We start from the raw sequence: 431 nt of genomic DNA, 5'->3' as shown, positions 1-431 counted from the left end.
TTATAATAGTGTAAATGAGTCACAATAACTCACTCACACGAGAGTCCTGTAAAAAGTCCAATTTGTCTGAACAGGGACTTGAACTCTGGATCCTCAAATTAAGAGTCTGAAGCTATACTGATTGAGCTGTACAGGCTCTGTTTTCTATATGAATGTATCTGTTTGTTTCATTTAACCTGTATTTATACAGGTACGCATAAATGAGCCACGAGGACTCACTTTCAAGAACGTCCTGTAAAAAGTGCAATTTGCCCTAATAGGGACTTGAACTCTGGACCCTCAGATTAAAAGTCTGATGCTCTACCATCTGAGCTATCAAGGCTCTATAATGTCTCTCTATATATATGTTGCTGTTTGTCTGTCTGTTTCGTTTAACGTATTTATAGAGGTAACTGTCAATGAGCCAAGAGGACACTTTCACAAGAGAGTCC

At 38.5% G+C, this 431-nt stretch overlaps 1 non-coding gene across 1 annotated transcript; it reads right to left on the bottom strand.

Annotated features, from left to right (window-relative positions):
• Nucleotides 1-249: 249 nt before the first annotated feature.
• On the bottom strand, nucleotides 250-322 carry trnak-uuu. The gene has a single exon. It is a non-coding gene; the product is annotated as a tRNA-Lys (tRNA).
• Nucleotides 323-431: the final 109 nt, after the last annotated feature.

This window comes from Nematolebias whitei, unplaced genomic scaffold, assembly GCF_014905685.2.
Source record: "Nematolebias whitei isolate Nwh7 unplaced genomic scaffold, NemWhi1 Nwh_scaf_14336, whole genome shotgun sequence".
Classification (NCBI taxonomy): domain Eukaryota; kingdom Metazoa; phylum Chordata; class Actinopteri; order Cyprinodontiformes; family Rivulidae; genus Nematolebias; species Nematolebias whitei.
Note: the sequence above shows the minus strand (reverse complement) of the source record. Positions and strands in the feature narration are given on the sequence as shown.